Source organism: Phasianus colchicus, chromosome 1 (assembly GCF_987193195.1).
Source record: "Phasianus colchicus chromosome 1, bPhaCol1.hap1.1, whole genome shotgun sequence".
NCBI lineage: Eukaryota > Metazoa > Chordata > Aves > Galliformes > Phasianidae > Phasianus > Phasianus colchicus.
Window position 1 is genome coordinate 183,791,697 of NC_143436.1, and position 7,491 is coordinate 183,799,187.

At 41.9% G+C, this 7,491-nt stretch overlaps 1 long non-coding RNA gene across 1 annotated transcript; it reads right to left on the bottom strand.

Annotated features, from left to right (window-relative positions):
* Positions 1-83: 83 nt before the first annotated feature.
* On the bottom strand, positions 84-7,448 carry LOC149920284 (uncharacterized). The gene is made up of 3 exons (XR_016471417.1): positions 5,248-7,448; positions 981-1,100; positions 84-220 (listed from the first exon to the last, which is right to left on the bottom strand). It is a non-coding gene; the product is annotated as an uncharacterized LOC149920284 (long non-coding RNA).
* Between the last annotated feature and the right edge of the window lie 43 nt (positions 7,449-7,491).

Sequence of the window (7,491 nt, forward strand, 5' to 3'; positions counted from 1 at the left end):
GCAGAAGAGTTCATAAGCTAAAATGACAAGAAGGCCTGTAGCTACAATACATACTCTCCAAACAGCAGTACTGCAGTGCATTACATGCTGCAGTGGGTTGACATCAGCCAGCTGCGAGATGCCTACCAGCCACTCACTGTCCCTCCTCAGCAGGACAGAGGTTAATTGGATGAAAATGCTCATGGGTTGGAATGTTGACAGAGAGATCAGTTACAAGTTACTGTCATGGGCAAAACAAACTTGAGTTAGAAATATATTTTTTTTTTCCAGATAAAATAGGCTTGAATAATAAGAAACAAAAATTAATAAAATTAATTTTATAAAACCACAGCCTCTTTTTCCAGGCTCAGATTCACTGTCCCACACCACAGAGCTGCCATACCTGGCACAGGATCCATCATAGGTCCCTCTAGTGGCCTCCTGGGACCAGGAGTGTATGAAGGACATCTAACCTGAAGTCCGTGCAGCCCCAAACCTCCTGCTGTGGGCAGAGTTGTCTCCCACCAGACAGGCTGCCCAGGGCCCCATCCAGCCTGGCCTTGAACACATCCAGGGGTGGAGCATACACAGCTTCTCTAGGCAGCTTGTGTTAGGGCCCCACTGTCCTCTGAGTAAGGAATTTCTGCCTGACATCCAAACAAAGTCTCCTCTCTTTTAGTTTAAAGCCATTCCCTTTTGTCTTATCACAATCAGACTGTGTAAAAAGTTGATCTCCTTCCACTTTATAAACTCCCCTCAAGTAATGGAAGGCTGCAGAGAGGTCTCCCCAGAGCCTCCTCCAAACTAAATAAGCCCAGCTCACTGAGCCCTTCTTCATAAGAGAGGTGTTCCAGCCCAATTCATGGCTCTCCTCTGCACCCACTCCGACAGATGCACATCTTTCTTGTACTGGGGGGCCCAGGCCAGGACGCAGTACTTCAGAGGGAGCCTCACAAGGCAGAAAGTTATCAGCAAACATGCTGGTGGTATACTCTACTCACCAAATAGTCCATCTCTCCCCAGTTTATAGGTAAGGATGTGGTGTGGGAGCACCAAAGGCCCTGCACAAGTCCAGGTAGATGACATAAATTGCCCTTTCGTTGTCCATTGATGATGTCACTCTGTTAAAGAAGGCCACCATATAGGTCAGGCAGATCAGAGGATGCTCTGAGATCACATGGGTGTTTCAAAACACGACAACTGGCCTATCAAAGAGCAGTATGGAATGTCCTGTGTAGCCTAAGAGTCTTATCCTTAGGTCAGCATGATAAGAGGCAGCTGTGCTACACTGGCCCTATGTGTGGACTCCACACTACAAGGACTTCTGTTGTTGACAGCACAACTGGGGTGCTCTGTGCTGTCTCCGGTAATCTTCATCTGAGGCCATTAAAGAAGTGCAATTCATTCTCTTACCATTTTCCTTGGAAATCATCCATAACCTATGGAATTCCTTACAGATTCACAAGAAGATGCACGTGAATGATTGATATTCTGAATTTATTGATTGAAATATTGCCATGTATTACGTTCAATTCCAGGGCAGACTTTAAAGATTTTTTCCAACATTTCATAATGTACTTGGGGATTTTGTGTTGGTTTTTTTTTTTTTTTTTTCCAATACTCACTTTCTCAGAAAATTATACAGCTAAGTCAACAATAATAATACATAATACAGTCCTGGGTCATAATGATACCTCAGTAACATCTCAAAATAATGGTAGAATCTTTGTTTTACCAATGTATACGAGCAATTTTTATGATTCAAATGCCTCTGTGGTCAGCTTTGCCAGGAAAGACAACACAGTGCTCTTTTAATTCCTATGGAAAGGAATCCCATTTACCGCCTTTCTATCATTAATTTTTGTTATATTTTGAACCAATGAAACTGCTAATCAGATAATGAAACAAATCTACAGAATTATAATAGTGTCTAGATGAGATCCAGAGCCTTAAGCTAATTGGCAATTTAAAACCTGTGCCCTTGTTTCCACCCCCTCTGTTCTGATTTTTGAGCCAGACCTCGCCCAGAAATGCCAGTGCTTATAAAGGAAGTGCTTTGCATGTTTTGCAAAGCCAAGTATGACATTCTCACGCTACTCAAAGAGTGAAGAAAAAAATATGTGTTTAACATAAGAATATTTTTAAATGAATCTATCAAGATAAATATGAGTTATGTTTCAAAACTGTACTATGAAACACTTTTTCTTTTTACACTTTAATCAGAAGAGCGTAACAACTTGTAAGATGATGCATGCTGCAGTTAATTGCAAGCTTGAGATAACAAGCAGTCTGGACCTAATTAGTTTGGGATCAAAATTTATGTCACTAGGAGGAGTGCAAAAAGAGACCAGAAGCAGCAGCAGAGAGATTTCACTTTATTAAGAGAGCACTCCAAAGCAAACCGTGACCAGCTCACCAGTCCAGCACACCCATTTGCAGGCAGCCAGCTCCTTCAGGCTCTGACACCAGTGAAAGATATTTGCTTCACTCCTTTTTATTAAAGATTATAAAAAGCATTTACATCATTGCTATTTATCTTCATGTTTTATTATTTACTATTTCTTCCAATTTTCTGCACGATTGCTCAAAACAAGAAAAACTAGAAATCTTTGCCATGATCAGCAAACTATTAGGTGTGGGGAAAAAACTATTGTTTTACAGAATACAACATATACAGAAATATTTTAAAAGCCCAACTTTTATTGAAGTGTGTTCTGCATATTCCTTCTGTCTCCATTTCAAACTACTTTCTATTTCATTTTTGATCTTGAGATTTCTACTCAGTGATTGTCATAGCATGTTTGCCGCGAGGTCAGCTTATTGTCTATGGAACCAGGATCTCTTCTTGGTTTTACATGGTGGTTGCATTCATCTTTCTGGAATGTTCATTTCATAAAAATTAACCTAACCACGCCGTGTTCATAACAGGCCTGTATTAGCATGTGTTGGAAACAAGGAGAGCACTAGCATCCTCCTCCTTCATGAACATGACAGAAGCAGCTAAAAATGAACTGTTGAGCACAAGCAGGCACAGCTCAATGCTGGGAGCTCCAGCCCCTCTTGGAGTGGGTCCAGAGGGCTGGAGCACCTCTCCCATGAGGAAAGGTTGAGGGAACTGGGCTTGTTCAGTTTGGAAAAGAAAACGCTCCGGGAAGACCTCATTGTGGCTTTCCAATACTTCAAGGAGCATATAAACAAGAGGGGGGTGGCTGTTTATGAGGGTGGGTAGTGAAAGGACAAGGGGGAATGGTTTTAAACTGAGACAGGGGAGGTTTAGGTTAGATATTAGAAGGAAGTTTTTCACACAGAGGCTGGTGACACACTGGAACAGGTTGCCCAAGGAGGTTGTGATGCCCCATCCCTGGAGGCATTCAAGGCCAGGCTGGATGTGGCTTTGGGAAGCCTGCTCTGGTGGTTGGTGAAACTAGATGATCATTGTGGTCCTTTTCAATCCAGGCCACTCTATGATTCTATGATGCTGTGATTCTATGAATATACTCCTTGTAACAGCAGCATTCACACAAGACCCACAGAGACAACAACAAGGGCTCCGGCCCTTTTTACCTCCTGATACTGTAATAATGCAGAGGCAAAACAACAGATTCCTGTGAAAACTAGGACACTTCTAGCAATGGACATCCATTGTTAACACATTCATTCCACTTGACTACTTGTCCTGGCTACTTGTCCTGATAGCTTCCTGGCTATCATTTTTTAAAAAATATTCCTCTTAGCATCTGCTTAAATTGTATCAAATTAATGTAGTTTTAAAATTTTGTTTTGATCCCTTATTTACATACATGACTTTCATACATTCCATCCAAAGGTATGAAGGATTCCCTTAATATTCAACACAAAAATGCTTTGGACCAAAATTCCGATTAGAGGAATGAGAAGGAAAAGCATTTGAATATACTAGCCCCTTGTCAAATATCATAAAGCAGTTCATTCTGTGAGAGAGTACAGCCAATTTCACAGATGCCAGGACTAGAAATACATTTTTTAAGATTTATCTAGAAGCATAAGCCTACTCTAATGGTACATGTATCATGAGATTAGCCTACAATGAGAGAAGGAAACAATTATGTTTCCTGAGACTACCAAATAGAAACCATCTGAACAAAATGGAGACAGACAAATTAATCTCTGAGACACATCAGTTTAAGTCCAGAAAGTCTCCAGTGATATTTATGAAAGCCTCCATGGATTGAATCCAGGTAAGAAGAAATATAATTCATCCCATCCTACAGATAATAAAAACAACACTTCCGGATGTTTTTATTCCATATTGTAAAGCATTTACATAGAACTTTTTCTGTCCATTCAAACGTACTTTAATATGATCAGAAGTATCATATTCCCTTCCCATTTTTTCTGAAGGGTAATGTAGTGAAAATGAGTCTAATTTGGGGAAGAGAAAGAACTTCAACCAAGATCTTTCACTCATGTGAAGGGGAATCTACGGCTTACTAGACTGTCCAGAATTATGAAATCCATTCAGCACAAAGGAACTTTGACTGATTTTCAGTTTTTGCATTGACTCAGATGTAGACAAAAGTTTTCTAGTTCAGCTTAAGGAGAGCTGAGGTTTTATCTCATTTTTTTTTTTTTTTTCCTCTCATAGGAAATAAATGCAGATTAGTTAACACTGACTAAACAGATAGACACTCTGGTCACCAATGGTTCTCATTTCACTTAAGGGCAGGTTTCTACAGAGCCTGTGTTAAATCTGCACCAAGAAGCATGAATTAAAATTACTCTTGCTACTATTTCAGCAAAATGTGTTGCATGTTCCTGTATTTTCCTGAACAGAAGCACTCTGCTGAGCTAGCAATGTTGCTTTAACTCTGACATCTCAGAATATAAAAGCAACATGATTTATAAAGCAAAGTCATCTATTATGTTTGAAATAAGACCTTTGGGGTGGGTAATAAAAACTTGTACAAGATGGATCTAGACACAGCAGACATCAAACTAAGTACAGGCTGGGAATTTCTGTTCTGGATGTAACCTAACTTAACGTTACTCAAGCACTGTGAGAAAGGAGACAGCTGATAAAATATGTCAATGGGAGAGATGGCAGCCTCATTGATGAGATATAGGAAAACTATAGTGGTTAAAACTTTCACTGAGTAAATAATGAGTCTACATTTTTCAGTACTGTTTCCACTATTACAAACAGTTGTGGTATCACCTCTGCAAAGTGGCTACAATTGCACTTACCAGCAACCCCATTTTTGTCACAGACAACAGCAAGAAGTTACCTACCTTGAACTCCCTCCCAGTCATCACCAAAGTGTCTGTGAGCTTCCACTATAAACTGAAGTCAAAATAAGGAGTCCATGGCACTTGATTTTCATTAGGTGCTTTGATCTTTGTAGAGCAACTGCTGTCTAAGAGAAAAGTGCACTAACAATATTAGTCAGAAATCTTGAGAAAGGAAGATAGTTAATAAAGAGAGATGGCAGACTATGGAAGTGAACTTCTGTGGAAGAAGAATGAAACAACCTGTGTGAATGTTAGGGCCATGAGTGCACTACTGAGCCCGAACTGACAACAACAAACCCTGGGACTTCCATCCATGTGCCCTCTGCTCATTCATCCAGAACTCTGTTTCACCTCAGGCCTGCCCTTAGTGATTGACAATGGGAGCAGCACCATGTTCTGCCCCGTTCCCTGCGCTGACCTTGGGCTTATGTCACAGCCTTGTTCCTGAGCCATCTCCTGCCATTCCCAGCTGGACTCCCTGGATCAGACTGAATCAGACTGCATCAGACACACCGTGTCTGAGACTGCTGGCTGACCACCATGTAGCTATCACCTGGCTACCTGGGGCTACCTGCTCACAGAGCTCCTGCCTATGTTGCTCTCACCCCTTGCACACAGTCATCTGGTCCAGGGGTAGCCCCATTTTTGCTGCTCCCTGACACGGAATACCACAAGCAAGATTAGGATGAGAAAAAGAAAACCCTCACCAACCCCAGTTTTTTTAGTGAATCTTGATAGGGAATCATTAATTAGACTATACCAGAAGGAGATGGTAACTTCCACTAGATTTTCCCAGCACTTAGCATATGAACAACTCCCTTCCACCCCCAGGTATAATTGTCCAGAATTCACGTCCCACAGGGCTATGAGCACCTAGCGAAATGAGATCATATCAAAACAATAAGCATCAAATTTTCCAGCACCTCTGTCTCTACACAGTAAAGAGCCTGTACTGATTTTCAACACATCTCAGTTCCTGCTAACTCATCACTTCTACTGCAGTTACATACATATCTCCCACGACGTCATTGCTCGGTGTAGTTTGGCTGCTCTTCTCCTGCAGATATACAAGTTGAGCAATGTTAATTAGGCTAGCCCCAAAACTGTTTCCAGTCTGTCCTAAGCCTGATGCCTGCTAGAGTTGTGCAAGAGCTGACGGACTTGCATAATTAATACTTTACCCTCTAAATAATTATCTCAATAGAAAACTCTCACTGCAGCTTTGTTCTTATAACTAGAAGCCCTTATACTTACCAACAGATGTATTTTTACCTTTATTGGAGTTAGGCTAGCTGCAGATATTATTACTGCTGTCATAATGAAAAGCTTTGGGGAATCAATTCAGAAAATTCACAGGAAAAAAACGCATGTTGGTCTTCATGTACCTTACTCAGAAGAATTGGATAGAAAGCAGAGAACAAAAGCACAAGAAAACCCTATAGGTATAGCACACATTATCTACTTCCACCAAATACAAAACCTTTGTTCAAAATTTTAGTTCACCGCTCTATGGGACTTACAGAGCAAATGTGTGTAGCGGGGTCATGCTTCACAGCTGTGTCTACTGTCCAGACAGGCCCTTCCTCTGTGCCTTAGATGCTGTGCTTGGCATGCAAATATCTCTGCGCTACAGTGAACGTGGAGGTGTCGTGTTAAACATCCTACTGTGACTTTGACAAAGTCCCACAGTAAAAATGTTTTTCCTATTAGTCTGTAGCAGCATATGCAGTTATTTTTCCTCCCTTAGTAGCTGTTTTAATTCATAAGAACATTGAATCACAGAATAGTTTGGGTGGGAATGGACCTTACAGCCCACCCAGCCCCAACCCCTGCCCTGGGCTGGTTGCCCCACCAGCTCAGCTGCCCAGGGCCCATCCAGCCTGGCCTTGAGCACCTCCAGGGATGGGGACCACAGCTCTGTGGGCAGCTGTGCCAGGACCTCACTGCCCTGAGTGAAAAACTTCCCCAAAGTCTAATCTAAATCTCTCCTTAGTTTTCAAAATCAATTTTAAGTTAGAATTACACAAGAAAACTGAAAAGCGTTGAAAATGGTCGTCCCCTTCTATTTTTTTCTACAGCCCTCGTAGTTGATTTCACAGTTAATGAGGGTCAAGTTTGTCCAAGCGCGCGGGAAAACTTCAGGACCCCCCTGCGGCCTTCACTCCCGTTATTGACGGCGCGAAGCACGAGCAGAGGCACAACGAACCGTGCCGCCTCAGCCCCACCCCGAGCGTGCGCCGAGCC